This window comes from Lactuca sativa, chromosome 1 (assembly GCF_002870075.4).
Source record: "Lactuca sativa cultivar Salinas chromosome 1, Lsat_Salinas_v11, whole genome shotgun sequence".
Classification (NCBI taxonomy): Eukaryota; Viridiplantae; Streptophyta; class Magnoliopsida; order Asterales; family Asteraceae; genus Lactuca; species Lactuca sativa.
This window is the reverse complement of record NC_056623.2, coordinates 59654513-59667114: the sequence shown is the minus strand read 5'-3', so window position 1 is coordinate 59667114 and position 12602 is coordinate 59654513. Positions and strand designations below refer to the sequence as shown.

The window sequence follows — 12602 nt, the reverse complement described above, 5'->3', positions numbered from 1 at the left end:
AACCGTTTGGAACGTGAAATCGAAAGGGATAGGTCGGTGGCGTTATAAATAGATACGTTCTTTCACTCGTCCCGATATCAACAAACCAAACCCAATTACCGATAGCCTAACTCCCTACCCAAACATCGCCGTCCTTCGCCGGAGATTATACAGAACCATCGTTTCAGAATCAGATACACATAGCCTTGTTTGTTTCACTCTTCCACCTGTTATCAAAAAACCCAAACACTCCATGAAATTATCAACATCGCTGTAAGCTTCCATTCTTATTGTCTTAAGCGCTTTTCGTAGCTCTAATTAGTTAGATTGTTCAAAGCAGTACGTGTAGATTAATAATTGTATGAAGTACAAGATAATCAATATTAAACTTTGTTTGGAAACTATTACTTGGAACCAAGTATCAAAATAGTTTTTTCCTTATATTTCTTTTTTTAAGATCGTCGCCTCCCACAATAGTTATCGACGCCACCCTCTTCCTTCCTCTGACACATGCGTTCCTAATGTCCCATATTTTGAACACTGTAAACTTATGTTGAACATCGTGACCCAAAACCTTATAATATGCATGTTTATCTCTCTTTAAATATGACTGCTGATATCTCTCGATACTCTTTCCATTAAAAAAAATCATTTCTATCAATGGTAAGTTGCATACTGAAGATCAAGTTCTGGGGTTTCAGTATATTTTTTTTGTGTGTTGTTGTTGAGAGAGATGGATCATTTAAAATGTGAGACTAAATTAAACTAAAACATAAAGTTGCTTACATTTTTAGGAGATAAATTTGTTTCATATTCGATAATAAATAAAAAATAAACTTTGTATTATTATTATTATTATTTACATTATTGTTATTTATAATTTACTTTTAGTAATAATAATAATAAATCAAATAGGTTAAATAAACACTCAAAAATCTATACTAATAAATAAAACTCATTTTTTGTCACATGTCATGTCCTCATTAATTTGGACACATGACATTTTAATAGATTTTTAGAATTTTTTTATTTCCACATGTAATTTTCTGATTTGTTCACATATCATAACTTATTTCGGTTATAATATTGAGAAAAATAAATGCTTCATTGAAAAAAATTAATATATTTATAATGTAATAAACGTCATAATTTATGAGAGCTCTAAAATTGATATTGATATTAAATTTAATGTTTAAATATTGATATTAAATTTTTATTTTTAATAAACCCGTGTATTACACGGGTCTTACACCTAGTAAAATAGACTAAAGAAAAAAAAACAACTAAAAACAAAAACAAAAAAATATTCAATTAATAATGAAAATGATATTTATAGAATTACCATATTTAATTTTTCATAAAATAAATTAAAAACTATTAATTTTGGAAAAATCTGCTTTAAATTATGTAACCGTTTGGAACTTGAAATGGAAAGGGATAGGTCGGTGGCGTTATAAATAGATACGTTCTTTCACTCGTCCCGATATCAACAAACCAAACCCAATTACCGATAGCCTAACTCCCTACCCAAACATCGCCGTCCTTCTCCGGAGATATACAAAACCATCGTTTCAGAATCAGATACACATAGCCTTGTTTTCCATCATTCTGTTATCGAAAGACCCAAACACTCCATGAAATTATCAACATCTCTGTAAGCTTTCATTCTTATTGTCTTTTCCATTCTTTATTTTGTTTTATCGGACATCTGTAGGGTTTTTCGCTAGTTGGTTGTCAACAATTACAGCTAGTTAACACATTAGGGTTTCGATTCAACAACCCCTAATACCTTTTTTGAGGATGTGGGTTTGTGCAGAGCTATCGTTTCCCAGTACTTAGATTTCAATGTTTAAATAAAAGCTGGATTAGGGGTTTTTGTAGTTTTGTTTTGGATTGTAAAATATTGGTCAAATTTGGTATTATTGGTTTTACAAATTTCTACTCTAGTACGATTTCAGATCTTAATTAATAGCATTTTTGAAAAGATTTATGGTATCATTAAAGCAAATACTCTACTAAACATAGCAAAGCCTTAGGATATTCCATAAAGGTAGAGTTTAGATTAACGATTAATACTTTTGTTTATTATTAATTCATAATGAATCTAATTTTCATTCTTTTTGGTGACACAGAATGTGCATCAGAATGTGCATCTGTCTGAAACAAACGCCCCTTAAGAGAAATGGTTTTGCAAACATCACAAAAACACCCTATGAAATGTGTGGTACAACATTTAGGAGTTGATCTAATAGATTAGATAGCAAAATGTTGTAATCGTATTGTTTATAATCCAGATAAATGCGATCTTGTTGCATCTGCTACATGCAACAAGATAACATGTATCTAGCACATGCAACAAGGTCACATTTATCAGGATTATATACAATCTGAATGCAATGTATTGCTATCTACTCTATTCTATCACCTCCTAAAACTCTATGCACTACAAAACTTTGCTACAACCATATCAAATCCTGGAATCCTGTTTAAATAGCTTTGGTGTATAAAGAGCGTATGATTTCAACACAAAAGGCTTCAGAGACTAACCAAACCACAAACCAAACTGTTATTGGTTGTGACAAGGTAATTATAATTGTAGTATATTACATTTTTGGTCCCTGAGTTTATTTGATCTTTTCCTTGGTTGCAATTTTGGTTCTTATATTACTATTTTACAATGATTTTGGTCCCAGGTTGTCTAAGTTAACAACCTAGATGTTATTTTTTTTTGAAATTAACCATTGTGCCATTGGACCAAAACTGAAAAAACAGTATACCACAAGGATCAAATTTATAATTTTCTTTTATTCACCAAAACACCTTGCGGTCGATGCATATATAACGTTGTTAAAAACAAGAAGTTTTTAACAAAATAATATATTTTAAAATTGTATGTGTGTTTTGTTTTGATATAACGTTGTTAAATAGATGATATATACATACAACATGCCATAAATAATAACCACAATAGATGTTATTTTAATTTACTAACTAAGAAGTAAGAACATGTTTACAAAGTCAACTAAGAAGTACATGCTCTGGTATCAATTATTATCATCTAAACCATCTTCTTTTGGTGGCTATTTGATAGGATGACCGGAGCAGTGTGCAAGATATTAAACCAAATTTTACTTTGCTTATAACTCAATTTACATGCAAAATGTCTAATAGGGTAATAGTTGAAAAGCCTTTCCATATTGTTTCATGTGATTGAATCAATGTTATTTAGAAGCGATGAATGAGAACATACAGGTTGTTTCTTTTTATATCCTATTATGTCTTTGTAAGGGTAAATTTAACAAATATGTAAATATAGTTTTAACCTAGTAATTAGTGTTGCAAAAGTCGTTAGGCGGGTAGTATTCGGGGAGTACACGGATACGGTAAATTATAAAGCAATTAATTTTGGGAAAATTATCATATAGAAAATATCATAAGTTAATTAAAATTTATTACAAAATAGGTAAGTATCATAAGTTCATTAAAAGTTAGAAGTGTTAAACCACTCGAAAATTGAGATTTATTTGTTAATATTAGAGTAATAAAGTGATCATCTAATCTTTGTCTTTCAAGTTAGCTATGTGTTGTTCATTGATGTTAAGTCCATCCGATTCATATTCAACTTCTTCATTCATTTCCCCTTCATCCTCTGACAAAAAATTTTCCTCATCAAGTTCTCTCAATCTAGAACTTCTTCGATTTTGTAAAGATTCGTCATCTCCCATGTTTTCACTGATCGCGTCAACTTCATCAACGATATCACATTAAACAATCCAATCTTGAGCCTCACTTATATCATTCGCTATTACTACCTCCATATTCTTTGGTTTTTTTTTTATTTTTTTTATTTTTTTATTTATTTTTTTTTATCAAATTTGCATTAAATTGCACAAAATCAAAATTGTTTAATTTAGTCGTATTTAGTCTATTTATTTTCTTTGTGTGTATCTACACAATAAAACTAAAAAAAAAACATTTAATAAATAATTAAATATATGATTTCTTAAATTGAATTATATAACAATTATAGACTTCTAGTAAAAAAAATAGTTAATTGCTAACCCCTCAAAAAGTGCTCCAATTTCTTTCAGATCCGGACAAACTAGTTGGTGAAAAAATTGGAGCACTTTTGAAGGGTTAATAATTAACTATTTTTTTTACTAGAAGTCTATAGTTATTATATAATTCAATTTAACAAATCATATATTTAATTATTTTTTACATGTTTTTTTAGTTTTATTGTGTAGGTACATACAAAAAAAAGAAATAGACTAGAAACGACTAAATTGAACACTTTTGATTTTATGCAATTTAATGCAAATTTGATGGAAAAAAACAAAAAAAGAAAAAACAAAGGATATGGAGGTACTAAAAACGAATGATGCAAGTGAGGCTCTAGATTAGATTGTTGAATATGATATCATTGATGAAGTTGATGCGATCAGCGAAGACCTCAGAGATGAATCTTTACATAATTGAAGAAGTTCTAGAGAGAACTTGATGAGGAAGAATTTGTGTTTGAGGATGAAGGGGAAGTGAATGAAGAAGTTGAATATGAATCGGATGGATTTAACATCAATGAACAACACGGAGCTAACTTGGAAGACGAAAATTAAATGTTTACTTTATTACTCTAATATTAACAAATGAATATCAATTTTTGAGTAGTTTAACACTTTAACTTTTAATGAACTTATGATATTCACCTATTTTGTTATAAATTTTAATTAACTTCTGATATTTTCTATATAGATAATTTCCCCAAAATTAATTGTTTTATAATTTACTTTATCCGAGTACTTCCTGCCTAAACCAAATACTCGCTACTCGCCTGTTGTCGACTGCTCTGGGACCGCCTAATGACTTTTGCAACACTGATTTTATAACATTATTCTTTCACATGACATTGTACTTTCAAAACCCAAGTAATTAAAACATTGTATTTTTTCATATATATTTTAATAGAACATTGTATTTTTTTTAGTTATTTTGTAATAATATATTGTACATTAACCAATTATTACTTTGTACTTTTCGTTGTAACATTTTACTTTCAAAATCCAACATATGAAGACATTGTGCTTCTATTTTTATTTCTGTTACAATATTTTTCTTTAAAAATTCAGATTTAACTAGATTTGGATACCAACAATAACATTATAGTTTAAATTGTTTTTGTTCTGTTAAGATACTGCATTTGATATAGACATTGTATATTGAAAATGTAACAACTTATAGCATTATACTCTTAAAAATAAAACCTGTTAAGATATTGTACTTTCAAAACTTGTTCCAGTTAAGACATTGCATTTTGAAAGTCAAAAATCTAAACCCATTATAGCATTACAGTTTCAACATCAAACCTATTAAGATATTGTATTTCCAAATTTTAAGATTGTTTGATTTTGTTTACCAATTATAGCATTAAACTTTCAACTCTTTTTCTCATTAAGACATTGAGCTTCGGAAACTTGTTTGACTTTTATGCTTTTCTTTTTCTGTCAAGACATTGTTTTTTTTTTGTCTTTTTGAAATCTACCTTTTTTTTTTTTTTTTTTTTTTTTTTTGAAATCTGAAACTTGTTTGAATTTGGAATTCATTTGTTTTTTGGTTAAATTTGTATGGTTATTGATTTTGTTTGGTTTTGGGTATGGATTTTTTAACTTGAAAAAATTGGTGGATGATTGTTTGGTATAATAGACCGATTCTCCATATAAGTCAGACCACATCCTTTCCATCGATTCTAATCAAATCACTCCCTAAAACCTCTCTCCACATATCTTTGAATGGATTATAATCGACAGATTCTCCATATAAATATGTTACTTAAACAACCACCCAAATAATTTTGAAATGATTAATATGGGCAGGAAGATTTGTAAAAGAATTGCATTGAACTCAAATGCTATCTATTTATTACTAAACTTTTGAATGTCAAATGAGTTGATTTTACTTCAAAACATGACAAAGTTATTATGGGCAACAATTTACAACTTATGAGTCGGAAAAATGAATTTTATTAAGTATTGGCATTTCAATCATTAAAAAAATGAAGTCCTTTTGAGATGGAGGAAGTAGAAATTAATAAAAGTATATAGGCATATACACAACCACATGTTCCATGATTGCCAATATAACTTTCTAATCTTTTCATGCAATTGTGTAATTGAAGATTCATTTGCTCTAAATGCAACATCATCAATATCGATAAATAAGACCATACTTTAGATGGACTGAATATTATTGGGATAATTCTTGGATATTGGAATGAATACCAGGTTTTGAACGAAAACCATAAAGTAGTTTTTCTAAAGGTTCACTGTGTAATATAATAATATAATGTTTCTATAAAAAATGCAGAAAGAAAAGATAATATGGTAGAAATGTGACTTGTTATAAAGTAGTTTTTTTAGTAGGGGCAAAATAATCAATTTTTGTATTTCTACATAATGTAGTTATCATGGTGTTTCCATTTTGATAATGAAAGTAATTATAAGTGTCACAAAGATATGAAAATATTCAAAAATTAAATATAAAGTTAATGAAAGCCTCGTATTTGGATATTGTTCATTTCGATTATTTTTATAAACAAACAAAATCAAGTTAAATTTAAGATCATGATGAAAGAAAACACATACAAATATAAATATTGTAAAAGAGATACATGTAACATGTTCTTTGATTTTTCATGTAGTATGTGCGAGTTAGATGTATGTAAATAAGACACACAAATGACTTATATGTTTAGTTCTAAATTGAGAAAGGGAAATTTCAAAATCGAAATAAGAATATATATAAATTAATGAAGTAGCACGACAGACTCTAGTTTCTCCTTCCTTTGCAAACCCTTTTGGAATCTTCATGTACACTTCTTCGTCTAAGTCTCCATGTAAGAACGCATTGTTGATGTCCAGTTGATGGATGATCAAAAGTTTCATGATAGTCTATTCCTTCCATTTGTGTGAAACCCTTTGCAACGAGTCTGAATTTGTATCTTTCAACCTCTCCATTGGATTTGAACTTTATCTTGTAAAGCCATTTTGAGTCTATAGGTCGCTTTCCTTTCGGCAATTTTTCTAAAGTCCACGTCCTATTCTTTTCAGAGCCTTTATTTCTTGATGCATGACATCCCGCCATTTCTCATCCTGTGCAACTTGTTCAAAACAACTTGGTTCTTGATTAGAACTTATTGCCGTTAAAAAAGCTTTGTGAGAATGAGAAAATTTATCATAAGAAACGAAATGAGAAATGGGGTGTATCGTCGAGTTTGCTTGACTAGAGTCGGGTTGTGAGTTGGTGACCGAAGGGGGAAGGTTCACCACATATTCATTGAGACGAGTCGGTTGTATTCGTACCCTTTTGCTTTTTGGTTCCGATTCATTGTGAGGAATGGCGTGATCTTCTTGGATTTCTTGATCCAAAATGGGGTTGCCATTTTCAAATGAATCATCCTCATGTTGAGCATTGTTTTCTTCTTCGGTTCTTGTATCATCAGATGTGGTGCTAGGACAATCTTGTGAAGGATCATCAAAACAATTTTTTCTCTCACCACCGTCCAAGTCGGAGTTAGTGGACTCAAAATGAACTTTGGTTGGTTCTCTTTGCTGCAATCAAAGCTTCCGGAAATGTGCTTGAAGGGAAAATTGTCTTCAAGAAATAATACGTCACGACTCACAATGATTTTTTTTTACTTTCAATGTCATAAATTTTGTATCCCTTTGTTCCTTGCGGGTAACCTAAAAAAACTTTGGGTTTCCCTTTTTCTTCAAATTTGTCTCCTCCGGTGTTGGTGTTTTTAAAATAAGCTAAGCATCCAAAGACTCTCAAATGCTCATAATTAGGTTCTTCATTCCAAACAAGTTCGTAAGGGGTCTTGTTTCCAATTACCTTCGATGGGAGTCGATTTATTATGTATGCAATGGTTAAAATACATTCTACCCAAAATCTTTTTGGAATATTTTCCTCGAAGTGTAAGGCACGTGCTGTCTCGAGCAAGTGTCTGTGTTTCCTTTCCACAACCCCGTTTTGTTGAGGGGTGTGGGGGCAAATGGTTTCTAACAAAATTCCGTTTTTCTCATAAAAGGCGATCATGGCGTTAGATGTGAATTTCCCACCGTTATCACACCTAACCCTTTTTATTCGTTTTTCAAATTGAACCTCAACCAACTTATGAAAATTCATTAGGCATTGACTAGCATCGCTCTTGTGTTTTATTAAGAAAACCCACACCGATAGCCTCCCTAAATATCACAATGGATAAGTTCAAAACAACGATTGGTTTTAATATAACTCTTCAGAAAAGGGTTACGAACATGTTTGGCCTTAGCACACGAATCACAAAAGACATTGCTAAGTTTACTAGAATTATTTTTAAAGAGATTGACATTGGAGAGATTATCCCTTGAAGTATGTCCTAATCTTTTATGCCATGTATCCGTGGTGACGATCATTGCTTGTCTTCCTTTCTTGAACATGTCCATGAGATACAACCCCCCTTGGCACCTACCCGATCCAATCAAGCTCCTTGTTTGAAGCCCCCGCATGACAAAAAAGGTAGGGAAAAAGGTTACAACACATTTGAGATCTTTTCAAAATTTGCTAACAGAAAGGAGGTTATGTTTAAAATTAGGGATATAAAGAACCCCTTTTAATTTTTCTCCCTCTGGCAACAAAAAATCACCCTTTCCCTCAACAGGAATGGTATCGTCATTTGGTATGACGACAGTAGCTTCATTTGAGATTCCCTTCTTATTTTTAAGAAGGTTGGATTTGTAAATTATGTTTTCGGTGCAACCTGTGTCAACAACCCATACATCGTCCCTATTACATGTCATATTGGCCTCGGGTTTTGTCTCACCATTGTTGCTCAAACTCGAAAAGAACTTCATAAACTCTTGGTATTGTTCTTCATTTAATCCGGGTATGGAGCTTGCTTGGGTGTTAACACATGCAACTTTTGGTTTTGTCTTGTCGTCTCTCTTCCCGGGCCACCAACGGGATAACCAACTAGTTTGAAACACCATTCTTGTTTGTGCCCGTTCCTTCCACAAAAAGTGCATTCATCGTCATGCTTGTTTTCTTTTTTCTTGTTTGGCCGTGTGCTTCCCTTTCGCTGGTATGAAATCACATTTCTGGAAAGCTTTGAATGCAGCTGGTTCTGGAGTGGCTTGGTTCTCAAGTGATATGGCCCTTTGTCTTTCATCTTCTGCCACCATGTGATAAGCCGTCCCTAGAGTAGGAACGGGTTTTGTTGCTAAGATTTGGGTCCCGATAACATTGAAATCGTTGTCTAGGCCCATAAGAAACTCATAAAGTTGTTGTTTCTCAAGATGAGCGGTGATTTTCTTTCCTAGTTCACACGTACATTTGTTACATGAACAACATGGAAAAGCAAAAATTGAATGAGACTCATCCCATAATGACTTGAGACGGGGTGTAGTAGGTCGAAACGCTGCTGTCCTCTTGACATGTAGTGGCGATCTTCTGCTTTAGTTCATAAGCCCTTGGTGCACTTTCTTTCCCAAATCTTTCTTTCAGGTCTGACCAAATCTCTAATGATGTGTTGGCGTATTTCACGCTGTCACGTATACCTTTCTCCACGGCTGTGGTAAGCCACCCCTTTATCATTGCATCGCACCTCATCCATGGTTTGTATTCTGGAGACGAAATCTCTGGTTTCTTCGAGGTTCCATCAATGAAATCTGTTTTGTTTTTGGCAAAGAGAAAATTGGTCATCTCTCGTACAGTCGTACCCAATCGTTGTAGTTTCCATATGTAAGAACCTAATTTACAGAAGGTTGCTTAGGAGAATCTGAAGGATGTAGGTAGTATGGAGATGAGCAATCGATGGTGCTAGATCCACCTTTGTCACCTTCGTTTCCGGTTATGATGCTGTGATCAATTGATTTTAAAACCACTTTGATACCATCTAGAAATCAATGGTGACACAGAACAGGAGAATAAAGTTTTTTTTTGATTGATTTTTCATTCAACGATTACAACCAGAGAGACAAAATAAATAAGCTAAGCAAACACAAAAAAAGGAAAGAAGATAATTGATTGACCAATATTTAGGGAGTGAATATATGGACGAAAATAGAGAATCCCATAGTAGCAGCCACCTGACGGCCTAATACCTCTTAACAGTACGAATCTTATTTTCAACAAACAAATAGTATGTTTGACATATATACCCAAAACAGAACCAAGAGGGAAAAAAACACCGGACCTTGAGAAAAAATGGAGTTAGCATAACATCAGTTTTATACATTTTTAGTTGACTTTAACAGTCAATATCAATAACATTAATCATAGACACATACATACATACAACATCAAAAATTGTGAGAAGATAGATATTATAGGGATTTTGTTTTTTCTTTGAAGCAATTTATCATTAACACATGCAGTGCAACATATGACATATCTTGTTGACTTTTCTTTTATTAGGTGACATTATTCAAGGCTGGGCGAGGTCCAAGAACAACCTTGAAGAGGCACTCAAAATTGCAGATAGATACAAAATAATGTTCTATGTTTGCTAGGTTTAATTTCTTTAATTTTTTTTCTTTAGTTGTGTTTTGACTAAAGTTTGTAGTTAATGTTGATGTGATAATATGTTGAATTTTCTTTTTGGAACATAAATTTGGGTTACCACGTAATTATCATTAAGCTTGGAAAGGTTAAAAAATGGTTTAAATTGTGATGAGAAAATGCATAATGTGTAGTTGTTAAACCTTTGGTAGTGTGTAGTAGGGATGAGATTTAAAACTGGAAAATCGGACCGGAACCATAATATATAGAACCGGTTCCGGTTCTGGGTTTAAAAATTGGCTTTATCCGGGTTCCGGGTAATCCGGGTTTAGATCCATCGGGTCCGGGTAAACCGGGTCTAAAAAACGGATCCGGTGTTAGAAACCGGAACTATTTTTAGGCCGGAACCGGTTTTTGCGAAACGTTTAAAAGATATATATCTCATTCGTTTCAACTTCGATTGACATGCGATTTTTTCCAAGATGTAGTTTAGAGCTTGTACATGATTTTAGACTATAAATTTGCTATTTTTAGTTTTATATTTGTTGACTTATAGTCCCCCCAAAGTCGAGATATCAAAGCTGAAAATTTTTAGTTTTTCAGTTTTTTTGTATTCTGTGAAAGTTTTTAAAACATTCATATCTAATTTGTTTGTCGTAGGATTGACATGTGGTTTTTCCACTTGTAGTTTAGAGTTTGTACATGAGTTTAGACTATAATTTTGTCATTTTTTGTGTAATATTCAATGATTTACAGTCCCCCAAAATCGGGATATCAAAACTGAAAATTTCCAACTTTCCAGTTATTTGTTTTTGTACTTTGTATTCTGTGAAAATGTTAACACATTCATATCTCATTCGTTTAAATTCGGATTGACATGCGGTTTTTTCCTGAGTGTATTTTAGAATTTATACATGATTTTAGACTATAATTTTGTCAAGTTTGGTTTCATATTCAATGCGTTACAGTCCCCTAAAGTCGGGATATCAATATGAACATTTTCAAAGTTCAACCTACTAAGTTAGGCATGCGAAAACGGACCGAACCGGACCGACCCGGACCCGAACCGGGAACCGGCTTTGGCCAAAATCAAGAACTGAACCGGCTTGGGGGTTCTACCGGTTCCGGGTCCAAGTCCGGTTTTTGTCAGGTTTTTAATTTTGGAACCGGTCTGATTTGACATGCTTTCTTGAGGGACTTGTAACTTATTCAATTTTTAACCAAATCAAGCGTTTTTATAGTCTAAACTTAACTACAACTTGTAGGAAAAAGATTCAGGTCAAAAAAACTTAAATTGAGTGAGTTATGTACATTTGAACAACAAAGTCGGATTACGTTTAATTGCTGTAACATAAAAAAATTCTGTTTTGACACCCTTCCTTGCGGAGCTTGTAACTCATTCAATTTTTAGCCAAATCAAGTGTTTTTATTGTCTAAACTTAACTACAAATCCTAATCTACATGTAGGAAAAAGATTCAGGTCAAAAAAAGTTAAATTGAGTAAGTTATGCACATTTGAACAACAAAGTCATATTATATTTAATTGCTGAAACATAAAAAAAATTCTGATTTGACACCCTTCATTGTGGGGCTTGTAACTCATTCAATTTTTAACCAAATCAAGTGTTTTTATAGTCTAAACTTAACTAAAAATCCTAATCTACATGTAGGAAAAATATTCAGGTTAAAAAAAGTTAAATTGAGTAAGTTATGCACATTTGAACAACAAAGTCAGATTACATTTAATTGCTGAAACATAAAAAAAATTCTGATTTGATACCCTTCTTTGCGGGGCTTGTAAATCATTCAATTTTTAACCAAATCAAGTGTTTTTATAGTCTAAACTTAATTACAAATCCTAATATACATGTAGGAAAAAGATTCAGGTCAAAAAAAGTTAAATTGAGTAAGTTATGCACATTTGAACAACAAAGTCAGATTACATTTAATTCCTGAAACATAAAAATATTTCTGATTTGACACCCTTCTTTGCGAGGTTTGTAAATCATTCAACTTTTAACCAAATCAAGAGTTTTTATAGTATAAACTTAACTACAAATCCTAATATACATGTAGGAAAAAGATTGAGG

At 31.9% G+C, this 12602-nt stretch overlaps 1 long non-coding RNA gene across 2 annotated transcripts; it reads left to right on the top strand.

Moving 5' to 3' along the window:
- The first annotated feature begins 1422 nt into the window (after positions 1-1422).
- On the top strand, positions 1423-11065 carry LOC122197330 (uncharacterized). Of its 2 annotated transcripts, none has more exons than XR_008231787.1 (3): positions 1423-1633; positions 2112-2562; positions 10429-11065. It is a non-coding gene; the product is annotated as an uncharacterized LOC122197330 (long non-coding RNA). The 2 variants fall into 2 exon arrangements; XR_008231789.1 differs by lacking the exon at positions 10429-11065 and adding an exon at positions 3071-10395.
- The last annotated feature ends 1537 nt before the right edge of the window (positions 11066-12602 follow it).